The sequence below is a fragment of the Capra hircus genome (assembly GCF_001704415.2).
Source record: "Capra hircus breed San Clemente chromosome X unlocalized genomic scaffold, ASM170441v1, whole genome shotgun sequence".
NCBI classification, from domain to species: Eukaryota; Metazoa; Chordata; class Mammalia; order Artiodactyla; family Bovidae; genus Capra; species Capra hircus.
In genome coordinates this window covers 12,550,463-12,571,727 of record NW_017189517.1, presented here as the reverse complement: position 1 = coordinate 12,571,727, position 21,265 = coordinate 12,550,463, and the positions used below count along the sequence as shown (strand labels likewise).

General features: G+C 41.0%; 1 protein-coding gene across 4 annotated transcripts in view; it reads right to left on the bottom strand.

Moving 5' to 3' along the window:
• MBNL3 (muscleblind like splicing regulator 3) overlaps positions 1-19,196 on the bottom strand; it is a 136,561-nt gene extending 117,365 nt beyond the window's left edge. For all 4 annotated transcript variants that reach the window (XM_018044233.1, XM_018044234.1, XM_018044231.1 and 1 more), the window contains exon 1: positions 18,992-19,196. The gene's annotated coding sequence lies outside the window, so the exon portion shown is untranslated. The remainder of the gene's footprint in view (positions 1-18,991) is intronic.
• Between the last annotated feature and the right edge of the window lie 2,069 nt (positions 19,197-21,265).

Sequence of the window (21,265 nt, the reverse complement as noted above, 5' to 3'; positions counted from 1 at the left end):
TCCAGTATAAAATGGTAAGGAAGAAACTGAAACTAGAAATCATAAATAAGAAATTAAAGGCAAATTCTTCATAGTCATTTTAGAATTATACTTAACAAACATTTCCCTTGCAGTGGGGGGGCATCTTTTAATCTAAGTTACTGCTGACTTTGTAGAGTGTGTCCTCTTGGCAGGAATATATTATTAAACCATTTTGATTTCTGTTGATGGAGTATTCTTAAATTCTTCTCAACAAGTCATGTTTGCACAGCAATTTATAATGTAGCATTTAAAAAAGCTGAAAAAATTATTTACACATACATACCCACTCATGTATGTGTATATATATATATCTATCTATTACATATATGTGTGTACATACATATGTATGTGCATATACATATACGGGGCTTCTTCCTCGGTGGCTCAGATGGTAAAAAAGTGACTGCAATGTGGCAGACCTGGGTTCAATCCCTGGGTTGGGAAGATCCCCTGGAGGAGGGCATGGCAACCAAGAGGGATGGTAACTTTAATATAATTTAATCCTCAGAATATGGTATTTAACTATCAATTCCCCAGCATTCCACTTAAGAAAATATGGCAAAATAAACAGTTTGGCAAATGCTGATTTAGCTAATCAGTACCTTTACAGTAACTTCAAAGATTTAAGTTTTTCAACATGTCACAAAATTTGCATCATTTTGTATTCTCTCCAGAATAAAAAGCATTTTCAGAATCTCAAAGCAGCAACCATTTCTTTTTGTCTAGAATCAAACATCACCCTAGACACTAAATACAAGGCTTACATTAGAGATATCTGTACCAATTATCATCAGCTTCTAAGAAAGGAAAAACAAAACACATTCTAGAAGAGAGAATTGGGAGAGTGATTAAAATGAGGGGAATTGAATCTGGACCCAAAGTTTATTTTTTTTTAATTACATGTTAAAAAAATATAAAATCCACAAAAAACTAAAGTTGCCAGATACAACTTAGGGAAGCTGCTTACCATGTTAAAATTTCCAACTTGATGAAGGACTGATATTGAATCTGAGTCTAAAGTGAAATCACAGAGTAAAAGTCCATCCTTGGCAGTTATATTGGAATCATTATTTTTTATAGCTTTTACCACCTTCTCTTTCATTTTCATTGAGCCTGACCTATACAAAGATGTCAGTCACATTTTCACTAATTCAGTAGCACTGACTTGTCTCTAAAGCTACTTAAAAACAATCCTATCTATTATTTTGGCTGAGTTCCACTGTCTTTTTTTTGTCCAAACCTATCCCAGTTCTTTTATGATGGGCTTAATCCTATAAACACCAGAGCCCTTCACAGATTACTCAATCAGATTGCACAAATAATACTGTGCATATTAACCGAGACTCAGGGCAAGTAGGGTAGGCACTCGATATATATTTGGTAATTTACAGATATTTCTTGTATTCTACATTTGATGAGTAAAAGTAGGATGAAAGAGCTCTTCACCTCTGCTTCCCTATCAGCCAGTAAGCACATTTAAGCCACTCCTACCCTAAAATAACAACAAACTCTTCCTTCCCTTGATGCTATTTCCTTGTTAAGTTCCAACATTTTTCATTCTTAATCATCAAGTGTCTCAAAAAAGCAATCATTACCACTTTCATTTCCCAATTTTTCATTTATTCCTCAACCCTCTGCAAACTGGTTTCTGGTCTTTAAAAAGTCACCCACAACATTTAAAATACCAAAACCAGCGGCCTCAACTTCCATAATACCTTTGATATTGGTTGATATCCCACTCTCCTTCTAAAAACTTTCTACTTTGCTTCTGTGGCACAAAGCGATTCCTCCTCTGATGCTCTCTTTGGGCTGTGCTGGACCATTCCTAGGGGTAAGAGACTGACTGCAAGGCTTTACTCTGCTATTGTCTCTGCATTTTAAAAAAGTTAAATCCAACTTTGTTCTAGGCTTTTCTATGTAGCTGTTTCAGCAGCACTTTCACTCAACATCATTTCACACTCCTGACTTCTTATGCTTCATCCTCTGTTATTTCCCACCCTACTGTAGAACTTGAAACTCAATATTAAAAAATCTAAGATCATGGCATCCAGTCTCATTCACTTCATGTCAAACAGAAGCGTAAAAAGTGGAAAGTAACAGATTTAATTTTCTTAGGCTCTGAAATCACTGTGGACGATGACTGCATCCATGAAATTAAGGGATGTTTGCTCCTTGGAAAGAAAACTATGACAAACCTAGACAGTGTATTAAAAAGCAGAGACATCACTTTGCCGACAAAGGTCTATCTAGTCAAAGCTATGGTTTTTCCAGTAGTCATGTATGGATAGGAGAATTGACCATAAAGAAGGCTGAGTGCCAAAGAACTGATGCTTTTGAATTGTGGTGCTGGAGAAGACTCTTGAAAGTCCCTTGGACAGCAAGAAGAGCAAACCAGTCACTCCTAAAGGATATCAACCCCCAATGGTCATTAAAAGGACTGATGCTGAAGCTGAAGCTCCAATATTTTGGCTACCTGATGTGAAGAGCTGACTCACTGGAAAAGACCTTAATGCTGGGAAAGACTGAAGGCAAAGGAGAAGGGGGCAGCAGAGGATGAGATAGTTAGATAGCATCACTGACTCAATTGACATGAGTTTGAGCAAACTCTGGGAGCTAGTGAAGGGCAGGGGAGCCCGGTGTGCTACAGCCCATGGAGTCATAAAGAGATGGACACAACTTAGCAACTCAACAACAACAACAACTGTAGCACCATCCACCAGTCATTTGTTCTATCAAGATGACTGAGAGATTAATGTTGGCTTGACTGAAAAGGAAATAAATTTCTTCACTGATGGAAGAGGCAGGCCATAGGTCATGAGATGGTCCCCAAATAATGAAGAGAATATGACTGGACAATGAAGAAATTAGTTTTGTTTGTGAGGGGGGTGTGGGGTTGTACTAAAAAGTGAGCAATTAAAAAGTGAAGGTACAATCTTTAGCCCAATATCTACTGGTGTAGAAGAGCATACTTGCCTAGCTAGAACCAACTGCATTTCATAGCTAGAGGAAATGTCATAACAATAATGAAGGCACCTACCAGGGCACAGAGCATCTGGCTCCAGTAACTGTTCGATAAATGTCAGTTGACTCTAAATAAACACCTATTATAGGACCTTTTTATTGGCTGTGAAAATGGGGGTTCAAATTTTATTCCTATATATAAACTCCTGCCTACAGATATTAAGATTGATTTAAAAGTATAATCCATTACTAGAGGCGAAGGTGGTAGTAAGCACTGCCACCCAAGAACTCCAAGAGCCAAAGTCACCCTGTCCGGGCCTGCCAGCTTAAGAAGGTGTCAAGGGAAGTTGCAGGCCTCTGACATCTCACGTGCTTAAGTTTTATACCTAGCAAATCAGAAAGGGACCCTTCAGGACACAAAAGCAATGGGTGTTGATTTTACTTTCCAACTTCTTATTGCCTCTGTTCTGTTCCGCTCTAGGAAGCTTAAAGTTTTAATGACTCCAAGTCTGGATGTGTGTCCTCCACAACACTCCCTCTACAGGGATTCAAGGAAACCAGCTTATTTCCACTTAAGAACAAACCAACCAATCAACCTCTCATTTCAAGAGGGGTTTGCTTTGTTTTGTTTGAATTATTACTCGACATGAGGAACAACAGGAACCAGAGCTCCTCTCCTGAAACTGAGAGGACCAAGCTTTTGTTTTTCCTATGTCCAATTGTTGCAAGCTTCCTGAAATAAAATGATGGCAATTCTTAGAACCAAGGAGCTTTCCTCACTTAGGAAAAATTCTGCCAATAGGAATACCAACATCTTAATTTTTTGGCCATTCGGTTCAGTTCAATTCAGTCGCTCAGTCGTGTCCGACTCTGCGACCCCATAAATCGCAGCACGCCAGGCCTCCCTGTCCATCACCAACTCCCGGAGTTTACCCAAACTCATGTCCATCGAGTCGGTGATGCCATCCAGCCATCTCATCCTTGGTCATCCCCTTCTCCTCCTGCCCCCAATCCCTCCCAGCATCAGAGTCTTTTCCAATGAGTCAACTCTTCACATGAGGTGGCCAAAGTACTGGAGTTTCAGCTTTAGCATCAGTCCTTCCAATGAACACCCAGGACTGATCTCCTTTAGGATAGGGTCCCACAAAAATGAGCAATAAGTTATAGGGAATTACAAAAGCAAAAGACTAGTAAATACAGCATCTCTTTCTTTCTTTCAATCTTCCTTCTTCATTCTAGAGGACAGTAGGCCCTCACCGTCTCACTGCCTTCTAAGGGAAACAGTCATTTACAATAAACAAACTCACCAATTGAGGGTCTTATATTCCATGTATACCTTGAGGTTTTCAATGAAATTTGACAGATGTGTTACACAAGAGATCATTATATTTCTCAGACTGAGAAAAGCTAGGATGATATGTGAAATGAATGACAGGTTGGGGTTTAGGCAGATGTAGCACACCTTCTTCCATAGCTTCTTTTTATTACTATTAATTTGCCATGTAGTCACAAAACACCCCACAGGGCTAAAGTGAAAGAGGTAGCTAAGTGTCCATCAACATATGAAAAGATAAAGAGGATGTGATACACACACACACACACACACACACACACACACACACAATGGAATACTACTTAGCCATAAAAAAGTGAAATAATGCCATCTGCAGCAACATGGATGGCCCTAGAGATTATCACACTAAGTCAGACATAGAAAGACAAATATCATACAATATCACTTAAATGTGGAATCTAAAAAACAATGATACAAATGTACTTATTTACAAAACACAAACAGACTCACAGACTTCAAAAACAAACTACTGGTTACCAAAGGGGAAAGGTGGGAGTGAGGGATAGATTAGGACTTTGGGATTAACATGTACACACTACTATATATAGAATAGATCATATATATAGTAGGTATATATATAGATATCATGTATAGATCATATATATCACTTTGCTGTACACCACAAACTAACTTACTGTAAATCAACTACACTTTAATACAATTTAAAAATAAAAATAAATACATATACTGAAATACTACTCAGCAATGAACAAAGAATGAAATTTTGCCATTTGCAACAACATGAATGGACTTGGAGGGCATTATGCTGGACATTATGTTAAGTGAAACAAATCAGACAGAGAAAAATAAGTATTGTGTAATATCACTTATGTGTGGAAAATAAACTAGTGAATATAACAAAAAAGAGGCAAACATACGAACTGGTCATTACCAGTGGGGGGAGGAGCAACAGAGGGGTGAGGCAGTGGAAGGCACAAAATATCAGGTATAAGGAAGACTCAAGGATGTACTGTACAACATAAAGAATATAGGCAATATTTTATAGTAACTATAAATGAAATAGAACCTTTAAAATTGTATTAAAAAATTTTAAAGTAGCTGACATCCCAAACCAATGGCAAATTTTGTTTGCCCCAAACACACAAAACCATCACATCCTTGTTGCAGCTGAAAATCCTGAATAACTCACACTTAAATGGCCCACATCTTATTTTAACTACTCTAGCTACTAAAATGTTTATGATGAAACAGATGCTATAGGCAAAGTCATCCTGTGGCCTAAAAACATACATATTAGTGCTCTCTAAACAGCTTTAATGAACAGAACAAGAAATAGTTAAAACCTGTCACTTCAAAGATAGGGAAATAATAATCTAGATCACTTTCTAACACCGTACACAAAAATAAACTCAAAATGGATTAAAGATCTAAATGTAAGATCAGAAACTATAAAACTCCTAGAGGAGAACATAGGCAAAACACTCTCAGACATAAATCACAGCAGGATCCTCTATGATCCACCTCCCAGAATTCTGGAAATAAAAGCAAAAATAAACAAATGGGATCTAATTAAAATTAAAAGCTTCTGCACAACAAAGGAAAATATAAGCAAGGTGAAAAGACAGCCTTCTGAATGGGAGAAAATAATAGCAAATGAAGCAACTGACAAACAACTAATCTCAAAAATATACAAGCAACTTATGCAGCTCAATTCCAGAAAAATAAACGACCCAATCAAAAAATGGGCCAAAGAACTAAATAGACATTTCTCCAAAGAAGACATACGGATGGCTAACAAACACATGAAAAGATGCTCAACATCACTCATTATTAGAGAAATGCAAATCAAAACCACAATGAGGTACCACTTCACACCAGTCAGAATGGCTGCGATCCAAAAATCTGTAAGCAATAAATGCTGGAGAGGGTGTGGAGAAAAGGGAACCCTCCTACACTGTTGGTGGGAATGCAAACTAGTACAGCCACTCTGGAGAACAGTGTGGAGATTCCTTAAAAAATTGCAAATAGAACTACCTTATGACCCAGCAATCCCACTGCTGGGCATACACACCAAGGAAACCAGAATTGAAAGAGACACATGTACCCCAATGTTCATCGCAGCACTGTTTATAATAGCCAGGACATGGAAACAACCTAGATGTCCATCAGCAGATGAATGGATAAGAAAGCTGTGGTACATATACACAATGGAGTATTACTCAGCCATTAAAAAGAATTCATTTGAATCAGTTCTGATGAGATGGATGAACCTGGAGCCAATTATACAGAGTGAAGTAAGCCAGAAAGAAAAACACCAATACAGTATACTAACACATATATATGGAATTTAGGAAGATGGCAATGATGACCCTGTATGCAAGACAGGAAAAAAGACACAGATGTGTATAATGGACTTTTGGACTCAGAGGGAGAGGGAGAGGGTGGGATGATTTGGGAGAATGGGAATTCTAACATGTATACTATCATGTAAGAATTGAATCGCCAGTCCATGTCTGACGTAGGGTGCAGCATGCTTGGGGCTGGTGCATGGGGATGACCCAGAGAGATGTTGTGGGGAGGGAGGTGGGAGGGGGGTTCATGTTTGGGAACGCATGTAAGAATTAAAGATTTTTAAATTTAAAAAATTAAAAAAAATTAAAAAAAAGATAGGGAAATATATGCAGATTCATCCATCATTTTTTAGTTTTTATCATCATGAATAGAGTAATTCATGGAACATTTCTGTCAGTGATGGTATAACACTTTATTACGGTGCTTAATTTGTTTTACATCCCATTTAATAAATTGATTGCTAATTACACAACCATTAGATGTGTAAGCCTTTCTCTGTTCTTAAGTTTTAAATATGGTATGTCTGAAGAGGGAGATAAAACTCATTTACAGTGACAGAGTTTAGCTATCAACTCATTAGAACTGAGATTGTATTTTATTTCCAGAGCAGTAACTTAAGTTTAACATTTAAATGTGTGTGATGAAAAACCTAATTTCATTTCATATTCTCAGTGTGGAGGAAACAGCAGTGCTTAAAGGCTCTGAAAGATGTCCACAGTAAAAGACCTTTGGGAATGAAGTCAACATGTCCAGCCATAAAAGAGGTTTCATGGCACTGGGAGAGAACTGGGGATAGGGGGCGGATCCTTATGATCCTACTGGAGACACAACAGTACCCTAGAAGGCTATGTTGTACTCTCCCTAACAATGATTTAATTCAAAGGAATATGCACAAATTGTCCAGATTTCTAAAGCTGTTTGCAACCTCTTAATGGATTATACTCAGTACCTTATGTGAGTAAATCCTTTCTTTCCTAGTGCTGGGCTTAATTCTTATCAGTGAAAAGTGAAAGTGAAAGTCGCTCAGTCGTGTCCGACTCTTTGCGACCCCATGGACTATACAGTCCATGGAATTCTCCAGGCCAGAATACTGGAGTGGGTAGCCTTTCCCTTCTCCAGGGGATCTTCCAACCCAGGGATGGAACCCAGGTCTCCTGCATTGCAGTTGGATTCTTTTACCAGCTGAGACACAAGAGAAGCCCAAAAGTAATTAAAAAGGCTCTATGACTATTGTCGTCTTTATTTGTGCAATCATTCCCATCAACAGGGCTTCCCTGATAGCTCAGTTGGTAAAGAGTTAGAAGCGACTGAGCGACTTTCACTTTCACATCAACATCTTAGGTATATTTAACTTTCATCTTACACCTCCCATCCACAATTTTACAATTCATTTTAATGTGTGCCTCTGTTCACTGCAGAAAAAAAAATAGCCACTCACAGGTATTTCTTCCAACATATGGTAAATGTGTAAATTTACAACTTATTTAAAAACCAGTTTTCTTCTTTCTTGATATGACCATTTTAGATTTGTAAAAACCAATTTTTAAATTTTTTACACTTAAATTCATCCTATAATAATGTGAGCTTTTTTCTACACATAAATTTTTTGACCATTCTTTTGCTGCTAGAAGCACCTCACATCCAGCCATTTCAAGATTTTTAGTTATTGTTGTTGTTTTTCTAAGATGTCCTCTTTTGGCTTCTGTTCATAGGGAACATTGTTTCCTGTGTCTCATGGTCTATCATTACTCGATAAAGACATAATACTTACATGAAGTGCATACCCTCAGGACTACAACAATATCATAGATGTTAAATCTTACAGCATTCCTACAGCAATATGTCTCACTTCTTAGTTTGAAAAACAGACACACAACTGTCAGGGTACTTAACATCAGTCAATATTTCAGCAACCAAGTCCCCTGTATGTCTTGACTACCTTCCCTTCAAAAAAAAAAAAAAGAGGAAAAATCATTTTTGACCTGGTTTGAAATTATATCTACTAAAACATTGACTTTTAAACTTTTCAACAGCAACAAATAATAAGAAACACAGTTTAACATCCTAAGTATATATATGTATAGATCTGAAATAACAGTCTCATCAAAAATATTTAAATGTATTACATGATATATTTTGCTGTTTTCTTGCTATATATTCTATTCAATATTGTTTAAAAGAAATGCTAGTCATAACTTCCTAAGTAGATTTCTTTATGCACTAATGACTTGCTGCCCACCACTTGAAGACTGCACTGATACAAAAAAATAGACTTACCACATGCCACAAGGTAATGGTATTAGCTCTGATAACAGTAGGATAAATCTTCATTAATTATGAGGCCACTAGTACAGACTACAGTAACTGAATCCGAACCAGCATGAAATATATTTGGGGATAACCTACAAAGAAAGGGTTTGCTAAACAAAACATGATGTCAAGAAGATGGAAGGGGTATTTAACCTCTTAGAACAAGATACCTCTAAGGTTTCTGGATCATTATTTAAATGCAGCTGTGTGGCTAATTATAAATGCATGTTAATATTCAGGTCAATGGGACATCTACTCAGAAGAACCTTATTTGTTCTTAATCCAAAACATTTTGTAAATCAGAATATTATATTGAATCTGAGCTTGAAAAATTTGAGTATATCTTAACATTCAAATGCAAGAATTCTCAACAATAAAATCACGTTGTAATTTTTTGTTTAGTTCATCCAAGTCACTTTTTTGTTTATACATGTGTTCGAGGTATCATCTAATAATAACAATGGTAACTGGTATACAGTTAATTTGTAGGGTGTTTTAAACTTCAGAAAACTCTTTTAATTTTGAAGCTGGTGATGACCAGCAATCTTTGGATTACTGAATATTTAAAAAGCATATAATGACATTTTCCAGACGCAAAAATGAAACTTAATATTTGGTGTGCTCTGCCTGTGACAGATGACTCAATCCCATGAAGAAATCCAGGTGCCTGGCCTATTACGATTGCCTGTTTTTCAGAGGTCGGGTCCACCCCTGCCATTCCCCTACCAAATTTGGAAGATATGAAAGAAAATTTCAAGGTAAAAGACTAAGCCAAGTTCTGAAGTGGGGGTGTCCCAGAACCCCCTTACATGGAGGTATCTATTAAACAACTTAGAGCAGATGTTTAACCTTTATAAACATTTAACATTTTTGCAAAATGAAGGCTTAAGAAGCTAAGGGAGTGAAGGACAGGCCAGGAAGTCAGGGATTCCTGGATGTGAACCTAATCTTGGTCCTATTCTGCTTTTGCTCTAAATCAATGCCAAATGCTTCACACCTCAGCTGCTTTATAGCAGGCAAGAATTATACTTCGGACGAAACTGTTTCCTGAGAATGTCTTAGGTTAAATGGTCACTATTACAGCCCTCAAAGACACTTCCTTTCACAAGAGGCGAAGCATTCTTCATACATATTATTTACCTTCTTTATATTAGGAGATTGAAACAGAATATTGGTGTCCTGCTTAACTGACCTTGAAAAGAGATCATTCTTTCCATCCCTAAATGCTTGTCCACTTCACAATGAATTGGTTATCCAACCAGTTAGGAAATTCAATCCTGTGATCTTAAAGGTTTTTAAGGGCGCTGTAACACCTGCGAGTTGACCACTTAGGCAGCTAATACTAGGCCAGCTCAGGGCCTTCATCTTTCTCTGTCTTTTCTCCATGGGTCATCAACCTGAAGGAAATGCCCTCCTCATCCACATCTTGATTGTGTACCCTCTTGGGAAAGTCAGTTGGTCCTGGTCATGAAAAGAAGGTCCATTTTTCACACCACAAAGCAGCACCTCCATATCTGGCTTTGCTTGCACTGCTTTGGGCTCTTCAAAAGGCAGACCGTGTTTTCACTTTCTCCCCACCACTTCATGATAAAAGCGTCCTGGTCCCTTCGTGGCATCTAATGAATGGTCCTCTCTCCCTGGATTTGGACCATTGGCCTTTCCGACCAGTCATTAACTGGCAGGAAATGCCCTTCTCAGCAATCACTATTGTGTAAATAGAGCTATAAACTTTCGAATGCCCCTGCAACCCCAGACCCTAAAGCTGCACTTGAGGGGGGGAGGTGGGCGGATCTTTATTGTAAAAGCACTGCCTTCCAAATTAAACTCAAACCACATGATACAGTTCATAAAATATACAAAATATGCAGTCCAGTGACAGATTTACCGTGGCCCTACAGAAAAAAGCCAAAAAAAAAAAAAATCATCTCTATACGGAAAACACTGCTACTTTTGACCCAAATAGCCCCCAAACAGGAAGCGAAAAGCAAATAGGCAGCTGTGGCCTCACTAAGTTATGAAGGAGACCAGGGCAAACGGCATTTCCTGTCATTGCTTGTCACTATTTCTCAGTGCTTCTGTCGGAACTGGTTTCATAGACGGCTAAAAATATTATGGACATTTCTTTGGGGATAAGATGGAAGGCAATGAAGGGAGCTGTTAGATGGTCTAGACTTGAAAGTGAAAACTGTTAACTTTTACCAAAAAATTTCCTTAGGACTGGTCACACAACCAGTCACTTGAACTTCTGCATTTTAATGAATACAGGAATAACAGACCACATGAGAAAAAGTAAAAGTGTTCAGGATCAGACATTAGATAACCTAGATGTTTCCTGTTAATTTCGGGTCAGTTTTCAGAACAATTTGCATGCACCTGATGAGTAAGGCGAGAACTGCAGACTATAATACCCCAGAGAAGAGGAACTAGTGTCTTCAATTTGGTTTCTCTCTCCCTCTCTCTCTCACCAGCCCACAATATGACCTGTGTAACCTCAAAGTATGTGCAGGTATGAGAGGTCTCTAAGGGAGTCGCATTTTCGATCCTTCACTACTGTCAACACACACTTCACACCATATGGAGGGATTCCTGTCTTTTTTCCAGAACTGTGAAATGCCAAGCCCTGTGTCACATTTATGTAGCCTCTAAACTTCTCAATCACCAAAGATCTTTGGAGGGGAAGTTTCAACTGGAAAGTACAAGCGTTTTGCCCTCATGTTATTGCTACACTGAAGCTCTCGGGATGTCCAAATGAATCCCCCAGCAAAACTAGGTTTATCAAAGAAAGAGCACTACTAAACGGTGGCAGGGCAGCTAGTTGGCCAAAGTTCCGCCAAGCTCTTTCTCCAAAAAAAAGGCCTTCCCTTGGGGAGACTGTGAGTGTGATCCCAGCCCAGACCCTGGCTTCAGAAAGCCGGCAGAACACTTATAGACACAGTCCCTTCCTGTGGCTGCGGCCACTGCTACAGGCATTTATAAAACAGATCAGACTACCCAGCACCTCCTTGATCCCCATGGTTTTCTACATTTTGAAGCTCTTAGACATAAAAAGCGACCCTATAATCTGTATATTTTTCACCTCATACTTCTGGGTGAGCTAAGAAGGTTTTCTTCATGCTATCCAATCACTTAGGAAAGATGCTGACATCAACAACTTGAAAGTTTAAATTTTGCTCAAAATCACCTCTGAAAAAAATCCACTCCTCTTCTCTGGGAGCCTCACTGACAACACATAGCAAGGACGGGGTGGGGGGACACATCAATGTGTTTGTTCTTTAACCAAAAAAATTGGGCCATTTATGGAGTGCCTGCATTTCGGTGGACAGTAGGGTGCTGAGAAGGAATTTGATCTCTGCCAGCATGTCACACATCTGGTTGAGTGTATTTCTATATATTTTAAATAGAACTTGGAAAAACCACTACAGAGTACATGTACAGAGTACAATAAAACAACCACCCTAACATTATGTGACAATCTCATTTTCTCAGTTTGTAAAGCAAAAAAAAAAAAAAAAAGTGAGAAATTATACTATGGGCTATATGTCCAAATTAATATTATACATGGTACTTTGGTTCTGCTTTGTTTTCCTGCGTGAAGGCTGAAGACTAAACACAAAAGTTGAAATGCAAGCTCTCTGGTTCTTCCACTCTCTTGTTTTTTGCTAACAGGCCAACTGCCCCTTGCCAAATAAAAACACAGCCCCTTGTTTGGTTCTTCACGCTGCTATATAAGGAGAGACTACAAAAGCTGTACCTAAAGGCTCATGGTCCTCTGGACACAAAAGATGATTGTGGTGGATCTGAAATGGCAGCTCGTCTCTTCCACTGGGTGGACTTTGCTTTCTGGATACAGTAAAAAGAGGCGCTATTCACACCTGTATCTTGGTAAATAAAAACCTATGCAAATTCACCCTCTAAATGGGCAATCAGTGTTTTGAGTGAAAATGAGACAGCTCTCAGTGCCCTTTTGGGGTTTTGTCTGACTTCATCACTTTCTAAACTATACATGACACGAGGCATCTGAGTCACGGTATTTCTGATTTTGTTCCTTTTTTTTTTTTTTGACCTGGTAAAACGGTTTGAAGGACTGTTTCTACATAACTTCTGGTTGCGGACTGATTTCTATGGGATGTGCTGGGGATACACTAAATGCAACTACAGGTGACAGGAAAAGAGCAGCTGGCTTTCAGGCTACTCCTTGAGGCCTCAGCCCAAAGGCTGCCATTGCCTGCTTTTCCCTGGACTTGTGGCAGAGCTGCTACCATGGCGTCAAGCAGGATATCCTGTTTGTTGTTGTTGATAATTTTTTGTCAATAAAAAATAGATAACGCTACCTGAAATCACAGAAAGGCTGTTCATAAAATAAAACAAGTTAGAAAGACTATTCTCCCATTTACTTAACCAAGTTTTACTGAGAACCCTCCCTGTAGCTCAAATGGTAAAGAATTTGCCTGCAACTTAGGAGACTAGGGGTTGATCCCTAGGTTGGGAAGATCTCCCAGAGAAGGGAATGGCAACCCACTCCAGTATCCTTGCCTGGAGAATCCCATGGATGGAGGAGCCTGGCAAGCTATAGTCTGTGGGGTTGCAAAGAGCTGGACACAACTGAGTGACTAACACTACTATCAACTACTATGTACCAGGCACTGGGAATATAAAGGAGACCCGGGAACTTGCCTAATAAGGAGTTACTCGTACATTCAAGGAAACCTGAATAAGCCTTAAGAAACTAGTCTCAAATTTCCACACCAGTTGCCAAGGAGCTCGAGATTCAAAAAAACTGGTGGGGACAATTTTAAGCTAATTTGAGTAATCCACATTGGAAAACAAGATCAAGCAAACTCTCGGTCTCTAGGACGCTCCCATAGCCTTAAGGAGATCACACAACCTGTCAGAAGTCTAGCGCCAATCTCCTGCAATTCTGCCCAGACTGCCTTTCTCAATTGGAGGCCCTTTCCTTCTGGGCCCTTCAAGTTCATCCACTGTGTGGTCATAAAACTGACCTCTGTCTAATGTTAGAAACAAATCACTCCTTCTACTCATGACCCAGTGTAATGCTGATAGAAGAAGGCTCTAAGAGTAGACACAATATTTTAAACAGCATGCCTAATTGATTTCTAAATCTCTATTAATCAGTCTCCTTTTTTTCCCTTAACACTTTGGTCTCATGGCTATCATGAAGAGTTCTGGGGTTACTATGCTTGAGTTTCTTGAAAAGGATCATATACATATAGAAGGAGAAAAAAAATATATATGTATGTGTGTGTGACGTGTATGTGAATATATAACATACATGTTATATATACTATACATGTTATATACATTCACATGTATATTCACTTACATGTATATACCCCTACACACACACATACTTAAATCAAGCTTTCTTTCATTTCTGCTTCCTCTTGAGTTCTAATCAACATATTCTAATTAACTTACTGGAGTTCAACATACAGAGCCTTGGAGAGACATAGTATAATGCAAACATTGACTATAGTTTATTGTAAAGTTTTTTTCTTTCATTCTTAGAATTGGAGGAGTGCTGTAAAAATAGGTATTTTTCTATAATCATCTGGGAATAAATCAATGCACGGTTGTATAAACTGTCCTAAAATGCAGACTAATCTGTACATTGTGCACATGCGTGTGCTTCCATGTGCCCAGACAACCTGGGAGTACCTTTATTTCTCAAATAAAAATAAGGTCCTTCTTCCCAGTTGCATTATTTCCCCATCACTCTTTAAAAAAACACAGCCGCTCAACTTAATACCAAGGAGAAGTAAATTATGGTTTTATATTGTGTATTTCTTAGAATGATCTGGGGAAAAAAAAAAACTTTTCTGACTCCTTTTAGGTCAAATGGATAGCATTAACAACTGATACTGTAATTGATACCTTATTTATCCTAATTCTCAAAGCTGTCTTTCCAACACTGTCATTTGGCTGTATTGAAGCAATATATAACCATTCAGGAAGAGCAGGATGCTTCAGAACCGGATTCCGTAAGATCTAAAAGCCTACATTAATATGGCTCTATTTGCTTTTTTTGGGGTCATAATTTGTGTTTGTTTTGGGTTGGTCAGCAGTTAAAGGTACTTGTTCCCAAGCAGTTTATTCTCTTAGAGGGAAAGGGCCCACGTCATTTCATCTGAGACACAGGTTTCCTTTTATTTTTGAATCGAGAGCTCTGTCACATGGAGCGAGGGACAGAAAAACCCCCCAAAAGAAACAAAACTTCTGAATTCTACTCTCCTGACATCACATACATTTATAAAGGGAGAAAAATCCATCTGTTGACCCTACTACACTGTTATAAGAAAACTCAACCATACGGATCACCTGTACGTAGCCTGCATGCTCTTTCAGACACTTGATAGTTGTAACACGGCAGTGACCATTATCTAACTTTAATTACGGGATCAAATTACTTGTCAAACATGGACTGTAACTTATTCTTGTCTGCTAGGCCCCAATCTCTGTTTGTAATCCTATCAGACAGTTTGATTTATTTCAGAACAGAACAACTCTGCCACCTTCCTGAAAAGACTGTGCTATTAATAAGCAGGATAAATGTACAGTTTTCGGAAGGAAAATCTTCATCACATTAGGGGGTTTTACTCTTTTCTTCCCTTCCCTTCCCTCTCACATATAAAGACATCTGGGTAGAGACAAAACTGTTCTTCCAACTACGCTGTCAGCATCTGCACAGCAGCCCAGACACGGCCACTGTTCCAGCATGTGCAGTACTGTACAGCCTCCAAAGACAAGACCTTTCTTTTCCGAGGCTGCTGTGATTACTTTTTCATATGGCAGAGCTGGGCAGATAATAATACACCTACCGGTCAGAAAGATGAATTACACAAGAGTCTAGCAGTGCAGTGAGAAGCAAGGGAACCCATCTGAGGCAAATACAATGCAGGAAATGAAGGGAAAGAATGTTCTAAATGACTTCAAATGTAGAGGTTCTAGCCAGTACACAAAAAGCAAACTATCTTCTGTTTAAATTAAAAGCTGAGCACAAAATCTGCTCCTCTGTGAGTTTACCAACTACTCATTTTTCTTTTTAACTCAACATGTATTGAGCACCTAATTTGTGCAAAGCATTGCTTAGGTAGGTGCAGAAGATTACCAAAGAGAATTTGGATACCAGCTCGGAATCATAGGTTTTATCCCCCATAAAAGGCACCTGTTGTGAAACACATGGACTGAACAGTTGAGGGGAATCATTAAGGCAGCAAAGGAAATTAGAGAAATGAAGTACCTCTTAGAGTGAAACATGCAGTCACCACCTCTAGCCCAGCACCATATTAATTCTCTCTCAAAAATTTTTTTTTTCTGAAAAACTCCTTTGCTTATGTTTTCATACAAGGTCTCCAATCTCATCAATCTAGGAAGCCACTGAATGTTTAACTGGCAAAATGTCTTCGTAATGTCTCTTACACTAGTTCAACTTGTCTGTTCTGGCCCCAAGGTTTAGCCACCCCCACCCCATGCCACCCCCACTCTTTTAAGGATACATTTGCCCAAAGTCATTCAGCAACAAGGCAGCATGTGAGGAAGCAAAGCTTCATGAACTGGAGTCTAAGGATGTAATCACTAAAAACTAGAGAAGGTCCTTTGTGTCATCCCTGTTCTCTTGCACAAATGCAGGTATCTATTTCTCTACCTGCAAGAGGAACTCTCCTTTTGGATGTGAAGTAATGAACTTCCCTGAACACTTCTGCCATCAATAATCTGAAAAATGGATTATACAGTAAATTCCACTGCAAACAGTTTTCTTTCTAGGCACACCACAGCACCTGGATAGGAAAACTGCAGCATTTTGCACAGGTGCAAAACAATCTCTTCACCCCCACCACTCCTCGGGGAGCTTGCTTTTTTTAATAACAGGAGAATCTGCCAGCCAAGTTGCTCCTATTGCTTTGGGAGAAGTCAAAAGCGTACAGAGGTAGAATAATATCACCTGGGTTATGGGTAGAAGCCCTCTTAGGCTATGTTCAGGGAAGTTTCAATAAATATGAAAGCATCTCCCCGAAGTATTACATATTGAAAAACATCTCAAAAACAACTTTTAACAGTATTTAAACATTAAGGACTAGATTTCTCATAGGCAAAATGGAAAAATGTGAATATAACTAGAAAAATCCGAGGGCACTGGTAAGCTCCATGGTCAATATGCCTTTCATCAGAGGGGGAAAACCTCAGGTGAACTGTATTAAACACTGACGTCTAGTCATTAGTACAGTTATTTCAATAGTCCACTTTCCAACCATTATACCAGTAACTACCCAAAGACTTATTAAACCAAGGGGTCAACATAGTGAAAAATTAGCAATCATTTCAAAATTAAATCTTGCAAGTTTTGTTTTAATTGGTGCTTTCCTGTCAATTAACTTGTGGCATTATGCTGTGAGGATTCATACCCAATTCAAAAACACCAGCAATTTAGGAACATCTGAAAAGAAGAACTTTTGGAAAACATGCTATCTTAATTACAGCAACAATAAATTCACCCTCACTGTTGTTTTAAGCTATACCAACTAAGGGTCAGCAGACAGAAAAACACACAGTAGGTCGACTAACGATAAAACTACACAACTGAATCACCTGAATGTTAACTGGGGTTGCTGGTCTTGATTTAACTTCATTTTCTAACCATAAAAGCTTATCGTGTGAACGCTAAAAATGAAAGTTCTCTTTTCAAGAGTCTCCTGAAATCTACCTTCAGTCCCTTTCGGATGCCGATAGTAAAAGCAAGCTGCCTAAATGTGTTGATCTGCAGCGGGAAGAGAGACCAGACCGCGCAACAGGAAAGCTGGGGCACTGCCCACGTTACCGCACCGCCCCGGGGACGTGAGCGGCTAGAAGCACTTGCGGATGGCATGCCATACAAGAAGTTCCTTTCAATGACAAAATAGGCGTTATATATGCCATACAGATATATAAAGGAAGGAGAAAGAAGGAAGCAGAAAAAGAAGAAAGATTAAAGCCCCTAACGTTAACAAAGTTGTAGGATTACTTTTCCTTCTACTTGCCATTTTGAAAAATAAAGTTTAAAAGGCATTCGATTTCGCCGGCGCCCAGAAAGGCAGCCACGCTCGGCAACCCCAACTCCTCGCCGGCCTTACCTTCTGCTGCTAGCGCGAACCCAGGGGCTAAGGGGTCCCGCTCTCAGCGGCGGCGGTGGCGGGGGCAGTGGCACATGCCATCTGTTAGCGACAGAAGCAAAAGCCGCGCTGCGCGAGGTGGCCCCGATGCGGGGAGAGCCTCTAGCACGGGTGGCTACCCAATGCCGCCATTTTAAAGCGAGGCTCCTGAAATCATTAGATATAAGCAAATTAAAGCCCGCCCCACCTACAGAACTTCGGGGCTGGGACGGGCAACCCGGCTTCGAGTCGGCCGCGGTGGGGTAGAAAATGTCAAGTGAGAGACGCACACAGGGACTCCCGGACGGAGGCGACATCCCTCCGACCCCCTCCCCCTTCCCCGCCACCCCCCGGGCTCGGGCGAGCCTCTTCGCGAGTCCAGAGACCAGAGGATTTTCTTTTCCTCCACTACTCCGGGACCCTTTCCTGGGGCCCGCCAGCGGGCTGGGGGACAGTGGGGGACCGGGGGCAGCCCTCCCCGCGCCTCCCGAGCGCTTGGTTCAGTCCACTTGGAGCACACCTCGCGCTCCCCGCTCCCCGGCGGCGGCGGGCGGGCGGGCGGGCGCGGGGCTCCGGGCCCGACGAGCGGCTGCCATGGCAACCCGGGACCAAACCCCGCCCGGCCGCAGCCAAAGGCGTGCCCTCCGCCGGCCGGCCAGCCGGCCGGTCGGTCGGTCCTCGGCAGCGCCCGCCGACCCGGCGGCCCTCGCGGTGCCCGGCGCCCGGCACACGCGCCGCGCGCTGAGGGCACGGCGCCAGCAAGGGGACTCTCGGCGCCCCAGCGGCAACTCGCGCCCAACTCCGGCGGCCTGGGAAGCGGCGCGCTGCCCCGCCCGGCCAGGTAGCGCGGCGCGCCCCGCACCGGCCCCACCGCCGCAGCCGACCTCACCTGGCCCGCGGCGTGCGGCTCCCAGCTCCGGACGCGGCGGGAATCCAGCGGCGTGCAGCCCCCCGCTTCGCGCCCAGCCCGGGACTGTCGGTCCTCCGCCTCCCTCGCTGCTCCCGGAGAGCGCCAAAAAGTCGCGCTCCAGATCCCGCTCGCTCCGAGTGCTGGCACTGTGTTCCTGTAGCGCTGTGTATATTCTTTGAGTCTTTCTTTAGCGCACGGGTCTCGTGGAGCGGAGCGCGGGCTTTATTCTCAGGGGGTGTGGCGCCTCTTCCCCCAGCCCGCCGGCCCAGCCCCCACTGCAAGGGCTTTTTGCCATTTCATTATTAAGGGAAGGGGCTGGGGCAGCAAATCATAACGCTCAGGTTTTGCAAAAGCGAGAACAAACAGAACTTGCACACTGCCCCAGAGTGGATGGGGGTGGGGATGGGGGTGGGGGAGGGAGGCAGCAAAGTTTGTAGAGCTGCAGGAACTGAAGTGCCAAGGAGAAATGTCGTGCGGTTCAAAGCTGGACGTTTCTAGACCCTCTGGATATAAGATGAAATAGGTAATTCCAAAAATGACCTTAGTCAATAAATTCGTCGGCCCACTGAAGACAGAATACATATATATTTATATATTCACCATCACTCATCAGCTGCCTTCCTGAGTCCTCTATTTTCTATAAATTCTTTATTTCCCTTTAAAACCCTGATCTCAGAAAGGGAAATGTTGGTTTGTACGAATAGCCCCCCCCCCCCTTTAACGGAGTTTGAAGGGTAGGAGGAGACCTAAGGTAGAGTTCCAGATACTTTCGAATGACAAGTGGACAAAGCAAATGCAATTATATATTTTGATTTTTTCAAAAAATGTATATCTGGATAGCTAAATTACAAGTTTCTTTTTAATGCAAGTGTGATAGGAACACCAGCTGTTCCTTAACTGGAACCCAATGGTAATAAATGCATGCTTTTATTTAATCTTAGCAGGACAATTGTAGTCTGAAACACACGTATATGCAGGATCCTCCGTGACGAGCTCATAGCAATTCATGGGCTGCTCTCCTGCCATGAACTGCTTCACCCCAGTAACAGAGTTCCACGTGCCCTGCAGAAAGTGCAGAAACGTCACAGGAGGTATTCACGCAGCAGTTAAATCGAAGAGTGGGGTAAATTCTCAGGCTAATTACATTTTTAAAAATTCTACCGGACTGATCCAAATAGAATTCTCCAGCTAATATTAGGCAAGAAATCAATCTCTGTTAAATGTGAGATAATAGGAGCAGGATCATAATGGTTGGAAGAACACTGGCACAAACTGTCTTTTAAATAATTGAGAAAAACCCTCTGTGGCATTTGACAAGCATTGTGAAAGTTATCAGGACAACGTGCAGGGGCGGTGTCTGATAGGTTTGTAATAGTGAGTAGAATCCTAAGCATGAGTCAAACAAAAGACAGGAGTTTCTAGTTATTTGAAAGGAAGGAGGGAGGAAAAAAAATAATTCCTAGCCACCTTTCTGCACCTCCCTTCCAACTTACCAAATGACCTGCCCTACTCTAAAAGTCAAATTTGGCTGATGTATAGGAAGTGGTTTTTGCAGTCCAGAGACTAAAAGTAGGAGGTGTTGGCTACCGCAGTAGGCTGGAGAGAAGGGCAAGGCTGAATTATATAACTCTATACCCAATGATCTAACAAATGAGGAACTGTTATCACAGCGAGTCAACAAAGGACTCTTTATACTAAACGTAACTTGGGTCAACACCGGTTCCCTTACCTCTGCCCACCATTGCAAACCACATCTCCTATGGGACACTGGCTTTCCCTAATTCCACACAAGCTGGCTTGATTTTATTGTTACTGCATGGCTGAAATAATTGTTTTATCATAAATTTCAGGTCACAATTAGGACAGCTTGGTGGTTCTCTGGGTTCTCTCAACACTGTCTCTTGCTGGACATTTCTGACTGGTGAAAGTTGCAAATGAGACTTCATTATTCTCTCTTCTCCACACTGAAGGGAAGAAAAACCTTATAAACAAATTTGAGTCTGGTTAACTGTCCTCCTTGTATCCAGGTTGGTGTGACAAATGAAGGTAGGCAAATTTCCATGCTACCGGTTCATTAGGGAGTGTTTTCAAAAGCGGTAGGAAATTGCTGTCCCCTCAGCATTTTTAAAGGGTCCATTTACTCTCAGGGATAGACTCACCTTGGAATTACTTTCCAATTTAGTAGAGTGGGTAGAGCTAGACAACCTTTTCTTTTCTTTTCTTTAGGCATGATTGGGGGCACGACCCAGGAAA